The 17,651-nt window shown below is 57.3% G+C and overlaps 1 protein-coding gene across 2 annotated transcripts in view; it reads left to right on the top strand.

Annotated features, from left to right (window-relative positions):
* RBM19 (RNA binding motif protein 19) overlaps window positions 1–16,915 on the top strand; it is a 133,807-nt gene extending 116,892 nt beyond the window's left edge. Inside the window, exon 25 of one of the 2 annotated variants that reach the window (XM_019641657.1) lies at window positions 14,821–16,915. The gene's annotated coding sequence lies outside the window, so the exon portion shown is untranslated. Of the gene's footprint in view, window positions 1–541; window positions 1,772–14,820 lie in introns of those variants that run through there. The other variant, XM_019641656.1, reaches the window with a different exon arrangement.
* The last annotated feature ends 736 nt before the right edge of the window (window positions 16,916–17,651 follow it).

Below are 17,651 nucleotides of genomic sequence, written 5' to 3'. Positions count from 1 at the left end.
TGCCCGTCCTGGGACCCTGTGCCGCAGACACCTGCTCTGTGCCGGCATGGGAGGGCCGGAGAGCAGGCCGGTGTGGTCACCTTAGGAAGTCCCTTATGGTGGCGCGGGGGGCCGGTACGCGGCAGGGACAAACCAGGCCTCCTCCCCTCTAACCCTGGCTGCTCACTGCGCCCACCCGCTCCTCCTCCCAGCAGCCCTGAGACGCGGCAGGACCCCATCCTACTGGTAGGAAAGTCGGGGTACGGAAGGATTCCGTGTTTGCTCCAGGGTACACAGCACGTGGGAACGGGACCCTCGTAGCTCGCTGCCCCAGACCTGGGAGCAGTATAGCCCCCCCCCTCCCCCCCGGAGCGACGCTGTCTGCTCCACTCAGCTCAGGCTGCGCACCCCAGCCTCCTTACCAAAGCTCCCTGCGCCCGGCCTCCCCACTAACTAGTTCCCGCCTCATAGGCCTTGGGTGAGAAAGGAAATGCAGCAGGAATCCACGGTGCTGGGCATGTGAGACAGGCTCCAGAAGCTTCCATTCCTGCTCTCCCCCCAGGGCTGCTGAGCTGGAGTTCCCACCCACGTCTGTCCAAGGACCTGCCCACAGCTTGGGACCGGGCCTCTGTCCTGCCCCATCCTCGTCACCTGGGACCGCAAGCCCTGGTGACAAAACCGGCCCTGCTGACCTCGGGACTGGGAAGCCTCTGAGCTGCTCGCAAAGCCCCCAGTCCCCAGCCCGGACGCCGGTCTCACTGGTTGAGCTCAGCTGTGTCAGTAATGGCGTACGCCCTGTGTTCACGGGCTGGGGGCCCTGTGAAATGCGTCCAGGTTCCCAGCCCCGGCAAGCCATGTCCCAAGGCCTGTCCCAGGCTTGGGGCCCCTGCGTGCACACACCTGCCCCAGCCTGGAGGTACGGCCCCTGACAGGGAGGGCTGTGTCCAGCACACACCAGGAGGCAGGATGGTGGCGAAGAAAGCGCCACAGCCCCTGTGACCCGGGTCTGACTCCGGGCCTAGCCATGCCCAGCTATGGAACCTCGGACCAGCACGGTCCCCTCTGACCCTCAGCTTCTCTTCCATAAATTGGGGGTGATATTGTGCCTACGTCAGAGATGGTGCTTGGAGTAAATCAGTCATTGCATATCGGGACTTTTGTTTACTTCTGAATTTGGGCCTCTGGATGGGGCTCCGAGTGAGAGTCCAGGAATCGCCTATCTTCGTGCGTAAAACTCGGTCTGTGCATTTTGGGAGGTTCCAGCCTCCATCCAGTTTGCAGAGTGGCCTGGGAGCCAAGCCAGGCTCCACGGCGCTGGCTGCCCCTCGAGGCTTAGCCTCCTCCCAGGTCCCTGTGGAGCAGGCGTGTCCTTATCAGTCCTGGCTCATCGCTAAGAACAGAAGCAAAAGACACACTCCCAGAGTGGCTCACCCCAGCTTTTACAGCTGTGGGTGTCCCACCACAGACATCAGGTGACCACAGCCGTCTGGGCAGGACTGGGCGATAGGGTCAGTGTCGAACCTCCCCAGGCCAGATCCTCAGGTGACCAGGCTCCCAAGATGACAGGGCTGGGGTCCACCCTGTCCCCTCCCACTGCTGTGTTGTAGGGGCATGTGGGTTCTTCTGGTTAAACACGCAGCTTTAGTCGTTCCTAACTGTTTAAAGCAGAAGTCCTTTTGAAAGGGAAAGGGACAGGACTCAGAATTACACAGTCACTTGTTCAAACTGCAAGCTGTCCCCTGCACTAAGTGCTGTGACTGAAAGGAACAGGGACAAGAACATCTGAGACAGGGACGTGAGGGTGGGGACCGGGGTGGGAGAAGAGCCAAGTGTGGCTACTGTCATTTCTGTTATTAGAATCGTCACTGTTATTATGGTTCTTATTATTAAAGGAAAAGAGAGCAAGGCAATAATGAAGTAAAACTAGGTCATTGCTGGGCCTGGCCCATAGGAGGCGCCCGTCTCTTCCCCTTTGGGGGCAAGGGGCCACACGAAAGCAGTTTAGGAGAAATGCACCCATCCAGTGTGTACAGGGTGAACTGGGGGACTCTGGGTGATAGATAGTCACTGTTGTCACCAGAGAGGTGGGCAAGATGGGAGAGCTTTCGGGAGGGCACTTCAGTTGCGTTTGAAGTGATGATGGGACATCTGTGGTCCAAGCAACCAGATCTGGGAGAGAAATTCCGGTAATAAAGCACAGAGGGAACGGCTGAGGACAGAGTACCACCCTGGGGACGGGGGCCCCTGACCCCTGTGTAGGCTTGCGCGGGGGCAGGAGACGGGCTCATCCACTTCGCAGAGGGGTCTGCCACTCCAAATGGTCAGGACAGAGCTAGGAAGAGAACAGGCTGGCGCCAGGACCGGAGCAGACTCCCAGGGAGGGGCGTGGTGCCGAGAGCCCGTGGGCCACGGCTCATCGGGGACCCTTGCACCTGACCTGTGAGCGCTCAGGTTCAGGCGCAGGGCTTGGCTGGCAGGAGGAGAGCTGGGGCAGGCTGGAACCCCACCTGTGTGCCGCCTGGCCACTCCCCACCACCTGCTCTGACCCCGATAGGTCTAGTGCCCAGGGTCCTCGCCAACAGGCGTTCGGTCTGGTTTGGCCAGGGGTGGGCACCAGCGGGTGTCTGGGGCTGGAGAATAGAGAAGCCAGGGCATTCCTCCGCCTCCCTCTGTCCTGCGTGGGGGTCCAGCCCTGGACCCGGTAACACCACCGCCTCCCAGAGGCCCTGGGGGTGCTGTCGCCCACTGGTGTCTGGCTCCCAGGTCTTCCGTCTCCTTTGTAGCAAACTCTGCCTGAAACCCCTTCCGTGGAACTGCCCGACAGGTACAGTGAGGCCTGCTACCCGGGGTGGCAGGAAGGGGCCCCACAGCGGCCTCATGGAGGGACAGAGGGAAGCAGAGTTGGGAGGCGGGAGTTTGGTTTGTGCGCGTGGGGCCCCAGAAGGCTGAGCAGGTGGAGACCCCAAGGAATTGCTGAAGCCTGGTGGTCTGGGGGTGAGCCCAGCGCATGAGGAGCTCTGAAGGGTGGGACAGTGTCCAGAGCGAGGGGCCAGCCTTCGGGGAGGAGCAGAGGCAGCTGAGCCCCTGGGCCCGGCAGGCGAGAGTGCTCCACAGACACCCTGGATGGGCGAGGAGGACGTGCGGTCAGCCTGCAGGAGGGCACAGGTGGGCAGATGCGGGCAGAGACGAGGGCCAGTGAGTGCACTGCAGCGGGAGGGGTGCGGGGGGAGAGCGCGAGGCACAGGCCCGGAGTCCAGGAAGGCCGGGGTTGGGATCTCAGCTCCACCCGCCCCTGTCTGTGTGACCTGCCGTGTGGGTGCCAGCATCTCCTGCCTCGATTTCCACATCTTTAAAATGGGTACAGGAAGCATTCCTGCCTCATGGGATTTTTTTTTTTAGAAGATTATGGATGGAAAGCACTCAGCAGACTGTTCCGTGCCAAATGAACACTAAATAAATGGTAGCTGTCATTTATTATTATTATTATTATTATTATTATTATTATTATTATTTGACAAAGAGGAAAGCTTGTGGGGCTTCATCCAGTGAATGCCCAAAGAAGTCAGACCCCAGCCTGTGTCTAATAGGCCTGCTGGGCCCACATCGGAGGCACAGGGCAGCACTGGGAGTCGCCAGGAGGTGGGTCATGGTGGAAGGCAGTCCGTGTATCCAGGAAGGTGGCCTGGAGCGGGTGCCGTCTGCCCACCAGGCCCAGAGCAGGCCGAGCATCACACCGTGGACCCGGCCAGCCCTTGCACAAACCCAAGGCCAGCCCCAGGGTCGGCCGGTGGTTGCCACGGTGCAGAGTTGGGAAACACGCACGCCCTTTCCCCAGTGTTGCCGAGTTTGTACCTAACCCTTTCCGTCTCGGGGTCACCGCAGGCAGGATGCCAGCGCCACAGTGGTCTGCAAGCCAGGCCCGGGCCCCGGGTCAGCGCTTCTAGCCCAGGCCAGACTTACGCAGCCTAACGACAGGTGCTCAGCGGTGCCCCACCGGCAAAGGCCCACAGCCGCGGAGTGATACCGGCTGTGCAGTGGTGGCCGGGCCAGGCCTGGAGGTCTGCTGCCCTCCTCCTGGGAAACCAGAGCTGGCACCCTCCGCCGGTCTGCACGGGGAGCAGGGGCTGGAGTGCAGGAACAAGAGACCCTAGTGAACCAGATCCCCTCAGAAGCGCCTTGACGCAGGGAAGCACCAGGCACCCTGCGGCTTCTCGGGAAGGAGACACAGAAACAGCACCGGCCAGAGGCAGAGGCCGGCGGAGCGAGTCCTCAGAGCCACCCGCTAACCCTCACCCCATTCATTCGCTTTCATTCACCAAATACTTCGTAGGGGCCCCTGCGTGGGAGGCACTGTGCTGGGCGCCAGGAATCCAAGCGCAGAAACGCTGGATCCACACGGGGTTCTGTCTGCCCGACTCGGGCACCCACGCGTCAGGCACAAGACTGCCCGCCTGTTTCTCCTCTCCCTTTACCGCCTCCGTGGGCCGTTTCGTCTCCTGTGGCCGGGCCGGCCCTCGCAGGGCCCGTCTGTGCTCTGCAGCACCCAGGAAAGGATTAGTGCAAGCCGCGTGTGCAGGCTGTGGTGAGCGGAGCCGAGTTTGGTTTCAACATCTAATTCAATTTGTTCTGCCGAGATTGAAATATGAAATGGTTGCCAGTCAAACGTTCAAAGGACAGCGAAGGGAGAGAGAGAGCGCCTGCTGAAATTTAAATTTTAATGAAAACGGCTTGAACCCTTTGGTTCACCTGACAGAAATGGAACACGGTCTCCCGTCCCGTGGAAACGCCACGTGGGTTCTCTCCTCCACCCGCTTCTCTTGCTGAGCGTCACTGAGAATATGTGGTCGTTTTTTTCAGCAGCGTCAGTACTGAAAGACTGAGAGACCACTTGCTTAATATTAATGGGTCCTCCCACGCCGCCCCGCCTTTGAAATAGACCCCTTCCCACAGATGACTTTTCCAAGCCCTGGACGGACAAGCCCAGGCCCCGTCAGGTGCCCGCGTGACCCCTGCACTGCTCCTTGGTACCTGTCCCTGCTCTGAACGGTTGTCTGAGGTGCAGTTTCACGTCTGTCCTCCCCCTGGGTTCTGCGCCCCAGGAAGGCAGGGGCGCACACCGCGCCCCTTGCCTGGTGGCCAGGAAGGAGGTGCCTGAGAGTATTTGATGAAGGGATGAACATTCCCACTTCATCCTCCCAGCAGCTGTGGGAGGGGAGTTGGCGGAATATAAACATGGAGCCTCTTAGAGGCAGGCGACGTTCCCCAGATGACACCGCAAACAGGGCTGGCGCCCAGCTCCATGTAGCAGGAAGCCCGCGTTCCCATCCTTGCAGTCTCCTCCTGTCCGGGGCAGCCGTGGTGCAGGAGAGCCTGGCCTTGTGTGGAGCAGTTAGCGCACACCCTCCTGTCCTCGTCCCTGCAAGGTGGGCTGAGGAGGGAAGGCCTGGTGTGTGCTGGAACTCGAACTCTAACCTCAAGGCAGCTCGAATGAAAAGCGTCCAGTCTTTTTTCCCCTAATGAAGCTTTTCCTATCCAGTACTGACTTGCTATAAACCCCTAATGTGCTCTCTTATTTATTTTTGAACATCTTCACATGCCATCAATCCCCGAGTGAGTGTTACAGCTCAGTATGGCTGTGGACAGAGCCAGGCGTTGCCCTGGCATTTTAGGGCTCCATGGTGGAGAGTGGAGGTGATGGGGAGGCCCCGATACTCCCTCAAGGACAGTCGGCTCCCAAGGGCTGAGTCCTTGGCCTCGGCCTCAGGGACCTGGCAGAACCACAGAGCCCCAGGAGAAGTTTAAACCTAAAACACATTGGCGCACGCGTCCAACAGATGTGTGCGCAGCCTGCGGTGCACCAGGCCCGGCCCCGGGTGCTGGGAACAACACTTCCGAGCCTCGAGGAGCTCACCGTAGGATGTGGGCCGACAGACTGCCAGCAGACATCATTTTCTCTAGTGCTACCGAGGCTGCTTTCTGTACAGGGTGTCGGAAGGGCCGACAGGGCCTCCCTGAAGAGGTGGCGTGACAGCAGAGCGGGAAGGAATGGGTGTGTAGGGTCATCAGGAGCAAGGCCCCTGGGGTGGGAGCATGCCGCGTGTGCTCAGGGAAGAGGGGGAGCAGGCAGTGCACCCCTCCTTGACCTCTGAGCCTCAGTGTCCTCACCTGTGAACCGAGAACACCAGCTGTACGGACTCACTGGGGATGTGAGGATGAAATGAGCGCTTGGCGAGCACTACACTGGCGTTCGCTGTCGTTACCCCTCTCCCCTCCCCCTGCAATGTAGAGGAGCGTCCCCCAGCCCCCCAGGAGGCACCCCCATCACCCACCACCCAGCAGCCCAGCCCGGAGTGACCCAGCCCAAGCCCCAAACCCAGGACCTGGCTCAGCGGCAGAATTCAAGGGGCCCCGCCATCCAATTAGAGCATCGCCAGGAGCCGGGGCCGCGTCCCCTCCAGCTTCCTTAATAAACCCCACTTCCCCTTAATTGCAGCTTTCATGAAAACGACCCACTGGGGCCGCAGCGCCCCATCCTTGGGTGCAGGCCAACAGCAGACATGTTTCTGTTGTGCAGATTTCCGGATGGCAGCTGCTCCCGCCTTCCCAGGGAACTGTCAGGAGCCCGCCCTTCTCCCGGTCCCCAAAAAGATTCCAGGCGATAGCACTGCCACCTCATATGTCATCGTGTCACCCGGCCGTTTACAGAGCGCTCCCAGTCACGAGCTCAGCTGCGTCTCGGCTGAGTCACAAGGCAGAGACTGTCACCCTCACGGCACAGGTGAGGAAACAGGCTCGCAGGGTGAAGTGTGCTCCGTGGCGTCTAGTCCAGGAAGGTACCAGAAGAGGGCAGGCCCCTTCTCTAATCTCCACTGGCCACGGCACCACAGCCGAAGCCATCCTCTCCTTGCCCTCAGCTATGTGGGGAAAGGAAGCAGCGTGGTAGCGGTGGGCCACCCAGGACGTCGCCGGAAACGCTGGTTCCATTCAGGGTTCTCAGGCTGTTTCCCAGAGGAGCTGGGATTAGGGGCTGAGTGGGTTGAGGCCAGAACCCTTAACCCCACTCCACTTCTAGTATTTCTCTTCTTGGGTTCACAGTGGCCCAGCTCTCATAGTCTTAAGTGTCTCACGTAACAGTTTCGAGCGATGAGAGAGTTTGTGGACCCCGAAGTGCAAGCCAGCTTCTTTATTTGAAAGAACAGCAGCCTGCTCCAAAGCTAGGGGACAGCCGGCTGCGTCGGCCTTGCAGACATAGTGTATCAGGGAGACTATGTTTCCGCTGCTGTGACAGACCCAAATACCGGTACTTTAAGTGAAGTAAGAGGTTGATTCTTCTCACGTGACAGTCGGGAGGTAGGCAGGCCCAGCCCGAGGGGCGCTACACAGTGGCAAGGACCTAGCTCCCTCTGAACTGTTGCTTTGTCACCTCCATGGCTCTCATCACACCGCCCAGGATGGTCCCCTACTGTGCCAGGACCCAGCCAGTAGGAGGGGGAGGACAAGGAGAGAGCCTTTCCGGCAAGGACGCAGCCTGGATGGTCTCACGTCTGTGCACAGCCCTCAGCCAGAACAGAGTCACATGGTCAGACCTACCTTAGAAAGATGCTGGGAGCTCGTCTGCCCCTCTAAAATATGGAGGTCCCCCACCTGAAACTAATAATTTTTTAAAAAGGGTTTTTTTTAATAAATAAAAATAAAAAATATATAAAATATGGAGATCCTTGTGCGTCAGGAGAGCAAGTGTAGGAACCGCTAGCAGCCTCTGCCACGGATGGAGTCAGGCTGCTGCCTGGGGCTTTCCTGGGACATTTTCAAGGTCGGTTTGACCGTCCCTAATTTCCACCTTTCCAGCTAACTTTAGAACTTAACCCCACGTGAGCATCGTTCACAGGTCTTCGAATTACTTCCATGGATTCTTAACCCAAGAAGAGTTGAAGGCCCACTGCCTGAGACCCAAGCAGTAGTTGTCAGTGGAAAACCCCAAAGAAGCGTGTGGGTCCCTTTGCTTTCACAGAAAGATGTGTCTGCTACCTGCCCCACTGGCCAAAAGCAAGTCACGTGGCAGAGCCCAAAGTCTGCGAGGGAGGGGATCACCAAAAGGCATGGATGTAGGCTGGAAGGGGGTAAAGAATGGGGCCGTGAATGCCGTCAGATGTCCCACACACCTCTTCAACATGCCTTGCACCCGTGCCCCTCCGTGGGCACCATCTTAGCGCCAGCCCCCACCTGTCGCCTAGATTATTGGGACACCTTCCTCTCCCATGTCCTCTGCCCCTTCCCCCTGGTTACCCACCGCCCGTCCTTCAGGTCTCATGCCACTTCCTCTGAGCAGTCCCGCTGGCCACCCAAGACCCGCACGCCCTCCCTGTCCCTCTTGTCACCAACTAGAACCCCTTTGAGGTCAGGAACCGGTCTCGTTCATAAGAGTGCCCACACGTGGAAGGCACCCACTAACTACTGGCTGGAGTCCCAGCCGTCCCCAGAGGAACAGGAAATCCAGAGAGCCCCCTCATAGCCAAATCCAGGAAAATTCTAGCCAGGCAGGTGAGCCCAGGTGGCACCCATCAAGCCGCCAGGTGTGACGGGGCCATCACTTAATTCCCTCCTCCTGGAAGGCTCTGTGCCTGTTCTCTCCAACGCTGCCTTTAAAAGGTGCCCCGGCTTCTTCAACAGCCAAATCCAGTTCATGCTGCTTCCCAGGACTTGGTGTGTTCAAATCCCCTTTTCCCTGGGAAAGGTTTGAATTCGGAAACCAGGGTTGGGGATTTGGCGGCATTTTCTCTGCACCCTGTTTCCTCTCCTCTCTCTCTGAGCCTTTCTCGCCACCCAGGTGGTGCGGCCTCATTCCTGGGGGGTGAGGGAAAAAAAAGTAACTCCACATCTTGCCTGGGAGTTTCAGCGTTGGGAGCAAAAGCCACCGGACCCTCAAGACAAGGGTACTTCCCAGAAACCCAAGCTCTCGGGGGTGAGAGGTTAAGCTCTGCCCTTGAACCGAGACGCACTGGCCTGAGACTCACCCCAGCCTCGATTCTGCTTTCCGGATTCGAATGTCTGCTTCCTCTAAAACAGGGAAGAGACCGTCCCTCTCAGGAGGGTTACAGGCCAGCAGGACATGAACGCCGAGCCGCAGCCCAGGGCCTGGCCCGAGCTTGACTGAATGCCGCCCTGTGCTCCGCACAGCATGGTGAGCCGGGGGTCCAGGCCTCAGCCCCCGTGGAGCTCCGTCCCAAACACCAAAAGTGGGATTATGAGCCGCGATACCCCTGTGTGTGAGCAGAGACGGCACAGAGCATCTTGAGAGCAGTGGTGGGGGCCCGACTTTCATGGGGTGCTGGGAAGGTGTCTCTAAGACGTGATTTCCCAGCTGTAAGGGGAGCCGGAGGCAGCTAAGCGAAAGGGGAGAGGAGGCTGGGGCGGGAGGAGTGGCCTGTGCAAAGGGGGCACGGTGGGACCTTGGGGGCCGAGCCTGGCTGCTGGTGTCCTTCACCCCAAGCCCTCCCCGTCACCCATCCAGACTGGAAAGCCCTCCTCGCACCTCCTGGTCTTGGCCGCCGCTGAGAATGGACCACAGTCAGCCAGGGGCTGCTCCCAGGGCGCTGTGTGTCCCCATCTGGGGGGCCACCGCTGCATGTCAGGGCTGCTCAGGTCCCTGCGTCCTCATAGCAGCCTCCCCGGTGCTTCCCCCCAGCCCCCCCACAACCCAGGCAGGGAGTCACGTGGCAGCTGACTGAGGTTTCACCTCTATCCACTCATGAATATCAATCAGGCCTGGTAATTCACAGTAAGTGGGATCCAGATTGACTAATAAGCAAGGCTTTCACCCCAAACTGGGTCCGGGGATGGAGAATGGCAGTGATGTGCGGCGGCGGGCAGGTGTGGGCACGATGTGACCGGAATTGGAATATCTGACAGCAGCGCTGCAGACAGCAGGGTGGCCCTGAGGGGACGCAGACAGCTTGGGGAGCGGGGGTCCCCTTGCAGGCAGTGGCCAGCACCCTAGGGGGGCTGGGAGCAGGCTCGGCCCCGGGACCCCTGCAAGCTCCTCTCCACCCCGGCTGAGAGCCAGCTTAGCCTCTCTCTGGGCTCCTGACCACGGTTGTGGGGTCCACCCCGAGACCCCAGGAGAGATGGGTTACCTGGGGCAGACCCTCATCACCAAGGGAGGAAGACCCGGTCCTGAGGGTCGAGGGTGGAACGCTGAGCCAAAGGCACGTACTGTAGGAGCTGAGCTCGCATCCTCCCCGAGGTCAGGGTATCTGAATTACTGACATCTGGGCGGGAACAAGCCAGCTCTACGACTTAACGCAAGCTCTGCGATTCGCAGAACCAAATTGCGTTTCTGTGCCTCAGTGTCCTCTTCTGTAAAATGAGGGGTGACCGGAACACCCACCTCAGAGGATTCACTGAGCAGGTGATCACGCAGCTGTGTGACTCGGGCCAGACGCTGCACCTCTCTGAGCCACAGCCCCACCTGTGGACTGTAAAGCCCCCTGACACACCGTGGGCACTGGGTAAGGGTCACTTCCCTCGGACTCCCCCATTCTAGCCCTGGTTCATCCACCATCCTCATAAGTGACCGTCGTCATCACTGCCCTCACCGTGGACTAACTTTTTTAATCCTTCACCACCTCGCGAGATGGGCGCCATTGTCGCCCTCCTCGTCTCCAGGGAGGAAGCAGAAACCCAGAGAGGTTAGGTGCCTTGCCCAAGACCACACAGCTCAGGGATTGAGCCAGGGTTGAAACCAGGCAGCTGACTGCAGCCTGGGCTCTTCACCACGGCACTGTACCCCCGTGCCAGCCTGGTCTGCCTCTGCCCATTGTCTTTCAAATGTGGAAATGCAGCCCTGCTCTTTGAGCCCCAGGGGAGGGCTCGAGGCCACCCTCGCACCTGTTCCTGTGATGGTGCGAGCCTGTGCAGCCCTCCAGGTACGTCTCTGACTGAGCCTTCATCTGAGTCCTCATGGCTCAGCCATCCATCTTTCTTTGAGATTTAAGTTCTAAGCTCTCAGAATTCAATGACAAAATTAAGTCAAATGATCAATCACTGAATCCTCACCACCACCCTGTGACCCATGGGTGCTGCCCTTTTCCCCTCACCTTGCAGTTGAGGAAACTGAGGCTCAGGGCCGGACTCCAGGCTCAGCGGGGGACTTCCCCAGAGTCACCGAGCTCAGAAGAGGCTGGCGTGGGGTCCCTGCCAGGTCCTTCTGACTTTCAACCCCGAGCCCCAGACCACCAGCCAAGGCCCATGAGAGGAAGCCCGGTGCTTTTGTTCGCTGAGCAGAGCACTGACTAGAACCTTCCCCGCACCGGGCCCTGGGGTCTGTGGGGAGGAGAGCAGGCACAGCCCCTGCCCCTCAGAGCCCACAGGCTGGGTGGGGAGCACATGGACAATACTGAGGTGGGGGGACGTCCTGGGAGCACAGACCAGATGCCCAGCTCTGATGGGGCATGAGTGTGTGTCTGTGATGTGTGTGAATGGACAGGAAAGCCATGGGTCACGTGGTTGTCTGTAGCTTAGCCTTCTGAAGGCTGTGTCCCCAGCACAAGCCACCACCTCTGCTGGTCCACACAGCAGCCAGGGCACGTACTCCGTGTCCTCCAGGCACCCTCCCCGCCACGCCAGCTCTTTTCCTGATACAGGACAAAAACAGGTAGTTTTTCAAAGCTTCAGCCTCTGACCCATGGAGGGAGGTGTATCTTCACAAACAGGCCTGCATTCATCCATGACATAAATGTGACGTACTATCAGGCGAAGGGCTGGAAGGTAGAGCAAGGACAGGGCACCGGAAGTGGAGGGGACGACCTGACAAAGTGACAGTCATGCTGCCCATGTCACTGGGTCCTTATGAGGACGAACCGAGATGAACTGGCCAGGGGCCTCAGCATAGTAAGTGCTCAATAAACGGCCTGTGATGGTGATTATTGGTTTATTGCATTGCTATCCACAGTCCCATCAATTCTTAAACAGATGCGGGGGCCGCTCCAAATCCCCCAATCTAAACTGCAAAGACAGGCGATATTCACTAGGGACCGTGGGTGGGGGGGAGACGTAGCCAACCCGCAGCTGCTGCTAATTTTTATTTGCATCTCAAGTGGGCCCTGTGCCTCGGAGACATAGGGAGGCGAGCGAGGGTTCGGTGGGCACGCAGGGCGCTTGCCTCCGTCTGAGGGCTCCCAGTCCTCTCTGCGCCCCTCTGCCCCCACCCCACCCTCCGTGGGGTGGTAAGGGTTGGCCATCGGCGCTCAGGAGGCTCAGCCCACTGTCTCCCCGGAGACACCGGGTAGTTTCTCATTTTCCCCTTGAGCAGTTTCACAGCCCAGTTAAACCTACAGCGAAGGCTCGCTGGGATGGAGACCCGGGTTCAGGGAAGGAGGCGGGTGAGGGAATAAATACACCCAATGCTGGCCGCTGCCCCCACCAGCAACAACTGAAACCACCAGGAAGAGCTCCGGGGAGAAAGTGGTTTACAAATACCAGCCCCGGTCCTTCCCGGGACCCAGCATGAGTGTTCACCAAACATGTAAATATTTCCAGCACATAGATTCCACTTAGCACATTTATTTTGCAAACTGGGCAACGAACTGTACAAAAGAGACCCTGTTCCAGCTCCTTGTCTTTTAAAGCAGAGGTTTGACAACCCTAAACCTAGGAGAGGTTTATTCCCCCTAAAGTGTGGTTCAGCCGCAGAATTCTGATTGGGATACTCCAGTGGCCAGCCAGGGTCTGGTCATCTCTCGTTTATCAGGCTGTGTTAAGAGTTAGAAGTGCTCCTGTTGAGACCCTCCCCTGACCCATATTCGCATGAATACTGCCTGTCCATAACCGTGTGAGTGGGGCTCATATGCCCATTTTCCAGATGTAGAAACTGAGGCTCAGAGCCGTGTAGTGGCTTACCCGGGGTGACACCGCTCAGAAACAGCAGAGCCCAGCTACAGGGCCCGGGGTCTGTCTGACTTCAAAGCCACTACCCTTACCAGAAAATACCCTGATGGTGGGAGCAGTGAGAGAGAGAGGCCCCACGGCCCCCATCATCTCAGAAACCGTCTCCTGTCCGGGCTCCAGGCAGTGCCGGGCTGTGCAGTTCTGACAGCATCATTTTACCTTCGGGCTCACTGGTCCCTTTTATAACTTGCTTTCAATCAGCGTGAGCAGCTGGGATGAGATCGTCTCTCAGGGGTCGGCCAGGCCCACAGGCAGGGCCAGGTGCCGCATATGGGCATCTCCAGGTGCTTGCTTTCCCCGCCAGGACCCTGGGAGCAGATCTGACCGGGGCCGTCCAGGCAGGGCTGCACCAAATCCAGCTTTGTGGGGCCTCAAAGCATCAAAAGCTTTGGGGGTGGGGAAGCCCCACCATACCCCACCCGCCTTTGCCCAACAGTCCCCAGTCCCATGATCATTCTTGTAACAGAATCGTCCAAGCCGGACCTCGTGGCTTCTCCTTGTGGGTTTCTCTCTTGAGCCTCCGTGCCCCTTGCTGTCCAGGCCTCTGCTCAGATGTGGCCTCACTGGGGAGGCGTTCTCTTCCACCGTGTACGAAGTCGACTCTTCATTTTCTTCCTAGCCCTTGCCACCCTCTGACGTGCTTTCTATTTGTCCTTCGTTCTTCCTCTTCCAATTAGAAGGTTCCACGAGGGCCCGTGAGTTATCTTGGTCACTGCTGAGTCCTCAGAGCTCAGAACAGTGCCCAGGACAATGGTGTTTAGATATTGAGCGAGGCATCTGTTAGGTAAGGAGAGAGTGGGGTTTTCCCTTCTTCCATCGGAAGAACCCTGCAAGGTGAGTCTTATCCCCACTTGACAGAGGAGAAGACAGAGGCCCCGGGGCTGGGTGTGGAGACACTGAAACCATTCCCTTGCACAAATGCCCCATTTTGCCCTTCAGTGGTGGCCGGAAATTTTCTCCTCCTCCACCGAGGAGGGGCGTCGGACTTTGCAAACCACTGCTTTCCTAACAGAATAAAAGCAAACAAGAAGTGGGAAACAGGTCGGCCTGCATGGCTTCAAGCCCCAGGCGGGGCCCAGCCGCTGTCTGTCTGTGCCCGAGTGGAGCGGCTGGGGTCTGGGGTTTTGCTGGCAGACGGAGGGCTGAAGTCTGTGCCTGGACTTAGTTAGAATTCAGCCCTTAGATCGCTCCCTTCTCTCTGATGGCTGCGAGTGATTGACACTTACAAATTACCCAGCCGAAAGTGTCGAGTCTTTGACCCCTGAGTAACATCTTTGGCAAGCCTGAGATTTGCCAGCATTTTGTCATCTAATTACTACAAATCCCTTGAAAATTCACTGGCTGGTGAATTTTTAATGCGGGGCAATTTCAATGTGATGCATTGCCCAGATGGGTTCTTGCGTTTCTCCCCTCTCTCTCTCCCTCTCTCTTTCTCTCACTCTTCTCTCTCTTTCTCTCTTTCTCCATCCCTCTTTGCTGAACTTGAATCATCTCACAAACTTTCGGATGGGCTTGTGACGGGAGCCCTGAGCATCTGGGTGGAGCTGGTGGAGGCTGTGGGGTCTTGGCATCTGAGCGTTTCCGTGCCCTGTTCTTTGGAAATGTGCACACGGGCGATCACAGGAAAATGCCTCCCTCCTGCCTCCCAGACAGCCTGTGGGTCTACCTGCTCCCCTAAGACTCCCCCAACTAGCACAACAGACTGGGCAGCAGTGATACTCCAGTCTCCTTCACGACATACCTTGCAAAGCCGCTTCCCCGGGGCAGGTAGGCTGGTGACTTTGCAAGGTTGGTTCCTTTCACGTTAAATCTTGGGCAAAGCAAGTGTTTCACATTCTTCTTATTATTATTATCATTATTATTATTATTAATACTAGTATTTACCTTGTTCTTTAGCTCGTTGGATAATAGCGCCCACCAGGGCAGGGGAAAGACGGCTGCCTTTCGCGGAACAGAAGAGACTGTACCTGCCACTCGGTGCTTGGACAATCTCCTGCCACTTCAGACCCCTGAGGTCTGCAAGCCGGACCTGCTGTTTCCAAGCACCTCACTGACCTGCCTGTGCTGCCAAATGAACTTGGAACTTCGAACCCCCAGAAGCCAGCACTGAGGGCTTGATCCCCATGGGAGCAAAACCTATCTCCACACCACGAGTGGAAAGGGGCCGGGGGCAACAAGAAACCTGGCTCCCTTTATTTTTTTCCTTTTTCTCACCTTTGATATGTATATCGGATTCTTATTTCTAAATACAAAAGCAAGGTGCCTTTTCAACTTTGTCCCCCCATGAGCCCTCTGCGCGGACATTTTCCTCGGTGACAAGGCAGAGGGCGGAAACCGCGGTAGCAGGCATGTTCTCGCTGTTGACCTCCTCGAGATAAGCCTCCGCCAGCCCGCTCCACCCCCGCCCCCTTCCCCCTATTCAGGGAAAGGAGGTTTTGCTTTTCCGCCCCCCGTTTCTGGTTACATATGTACACGGCTGATAAAATATTCCACTTCACCCCTTCTCCCCATGGGACCTGCCGTCTTACGGGAAAAGGGTTTGTATGACAGCGACCACGACAGCCTGCGTGTCGCCTGGAAACCGCGGTGGGAGGAGGGGGCCGTCTCTCTCCGGCTCCTCTTTATTCAGCTCCCCTCTCCTGGTTCTGATAACTGCATCGCTGGAGAGAAAAGGCCGGCACTGCCTCCGTGGGCCCCAGCCGAGGCCCAGATGGTCGCCCACCTCTCCTTGAGAAGGGAGATGCTTTCAAGGTCCCCACTGTTGCTTGCCTGGCAACACCCACCTCCCGTGGACTTCACCTGGGGTCACCCAGACATGCTTGAGCCCACTCTCCCTGGACACCCTCAAAAGTTGGAGCCACAGCAAAACCTGGCTGGGGGAGGTCCCGAAGAAGCAAACTTGGCTGATGGGTAGAACCCAGCAGTTGGAGAAGGGGCTGGGCCTTGTACACGGAGAGAGGGTTGTCATGGCTGCCTGAGGTGGTCCAGGAAAAAAAGCAGCTAAAGCATCGTCTGGACTTCTACCCAGAGGGGCTCTTGAAGTGATTCAGATGCTGCCTCTGCAGACACTGATTCCTGCTTCTCTCTCCACCCACTTGGCTCTCTCATGTCTCCCATCACATGTAACTGACATTCCAGAATATTCCAGAGGCAAAAGCGGGGGGTGGAAGCAAACATCCTTAAGCTTCTTCCTGAGACCTCCTTTTCCAGAAAGCAACAGCCGACTTTGCCCTGAGTTCACAGGAGCAGGGCCTTTGCACCCAGCATCCTGAGTGGTGCCTCTGCCATGCCCCACCCCCTTCAAAGGGCCTCCACTCAGCGTAGACGTTTGCCGAGCTCATGATGGGCCAGGCGCCAGGCTCGGTGCTGAGGGGCAGAGCCACAGACCCTGTGCTAAGAAGACCTTCGACTAGGGGGTGGGGTTAATAAGACAAAAATGGATCGCAAAAAGCTTCACATGGGAGGTGGGGCGTGTTCTGAAAGACTGGAAGAAGGTGGGGTTCAGGTAGGGATGCAACAAGCGTTTAGTAAGCACCTAGTAGGTGCTCGGCACCACGGTGGTCAAGATGAGAGACGCATTGCCCGGCCTTGGAGGATTAGTTTATTTGAAATGACCTTTGCATCGAGATGACCTCTTAGAAGGAAAGCAACGAAGTGGGCAGGGCAGGGGCGACCACGGTGGCTGTCATAAGCGAGTAGCCACACGTGCACTGAGAGCCCTCCAGGCAGGCTGGGCAGTTTTTAGGCTGAGCCTTATCCAAACAAAGGTGCACATGTGTGTTATGTGTGAATTACAGCCTGGTCCCTCCGTGCCATGGGCCGATTAGCACGAGCTGGCAACACTGGCCTACATGGAAAGAAATGTGTAAAAGTAAGAGAACTGTGAATGACGAATTCTGTTACCTGTCCACTGGTGCTGCCATCTCCAGCCTCATGGTCCTCAAGGCTGAGGAATGAAGTAAAAAGGCTGGCAGGGAACCTGAGTGTGTCTTTATTTTCATCATGCTTCAAAATCCCACTGCTTTTCCCCTCTGGTTTTGTTTTACTTTGGAGTGTGTGTGTGTGTGTGTGTGTGTGTGTGTGTGTGTACACCCACGCATTTTGCTCCTAACAAGAGCCCTATTAGAACCATTTAAAGTTCTCAGCTTGTTTGAGCCATTGTTTCTACTTGACACCATCTGCCAACATTTCTGAGACTATCGACATTTTTTTTCCTCCTCCCTTTCACATATTCATTCCATAAATATTTATTGAGAGCCTGGCACTGCGCTGTGCATGGGAACGTGCTGATGGGACAGAAAGTTCTTACCTTCTTAGGTCTGATGGGAAAACAGACGATACTAAACCAGGAACAAATACATAATTTCAAGTAGGGATGAAGGGATGGAGAAAGGGCCGACTCCAGCGCGGGGGTCTGGGAAGGCCACTCCACGGAAGCAACATTTAAGCCAAAACTTGAAGACTGAAAAGAAACCCACCCGTGCATGCTGAAAACGGAGGTGGGGGAGCAGCAGCTCTGGCAGAGAGACAAGCGAGTTCAGAGGAAGCAGGGAGGTATTGTGCTCCGGGACTTAAAGGTGGCCAGGGTTCCTGCAACAGTGGGGGATGTGAAGAATGGACTGGAGAGATGTGTAGCCACACAGAAGCAGCTGTATAGGGCTTGCCATTCAGGTATTCCCCATCTCCTTTACCTTTGCTGCTTTCCACGGGCTTTCCCAGTCCCCCTG

This window comes from Hipposideros armiger, unplaced genomic scaffold (assembly GCF_001890085.2).
Source record: "Hipposideros armiger isolate ML-2016 unplaced genomic scaffold, ASM189008v1 scaffold_62, whole genome shotgun sequence".
Lineage (NCBI taxonomy): Eukaryota > Metazoa > Chordata > Mammalia > Chiroptera > Hipposideridae > Hipposideros > Hipposideros armiger.
The sequence above is the reverse complement of the archived record's forward strand: the minus strand, read 5'-3'. Positions and strand labels throughout refer to the sequence as shown.